Raw genomic sequence first — 438 nt, 5'->3', positions numbered from 1 at the left:
CTTTGGAAGGAATGATGCTAAAGCTGAAACTCCAGTACTTTGGCCACCTCATGTGAAGAGTTGACTCATTGGAAAAGACTCTGATGCTGGGAGGGACTGGGGGCAGGAGGAGAAGGGGACGACAGAGGATGAGATGGCTGGATGGCATCACTGACTCGATGGATGTGAGTCTGAGTGAACTCCGGGAGTTGGTGATGGACAGGGAGGCCTGGCGTGCTGTGATTCATGGGGTCGCAAAGAGTCGGACACGACAGAGTGACTGATCTGATCTGATCTGATCTGATTGAGGAAGACTGTGAAAGCACAGTGGTCATGAGAACTGACTTTGGGCTTGGACAGACCTGAACTTGAAGCCCTGGTCACTTCCAAGCTGTGATCTTGGGCCAAGGACTTAACTCAGGGTGGTAAGCTTTTTCTGTAAATGGTCACACAGTATAC

The 438-nt window shown here is 50.7% G+C and overlaps 1 protein-coding gene across 1 annotated transcript in view; it reads left to right on the top strand.

The window, feature by feature from the left end:
• LGMN (legumain) overlaps positions 1-438 on the top strand; it is a 36,404-nt gene that overhangs the window by 30,392 nt on the left and 5,574 nt on the right. The gene's annotated exons all lie outside the window — the stretch shown is intronic.

The sequence above is a fragment of the Bison bison genome, unplaced genomic scaffold (assembly GCF_000754665.1).
Source record: "Bison bison bison isolate TAMUID 2011002044 unplaced genomic scaffold, Bison_UMD1.0 scf7180017864061, whole genome shotgun sequence".
Classification (NCBI taxonomy): domain Eukaryota; kingdom Metazoa; phylum Chordata; class Mammalia; order Artiodactyla; family Bovidae; genus Bison; species Bison bison.
This window is presented reverse-complemented; position numbering and strand designations above follow the sequence as displayed.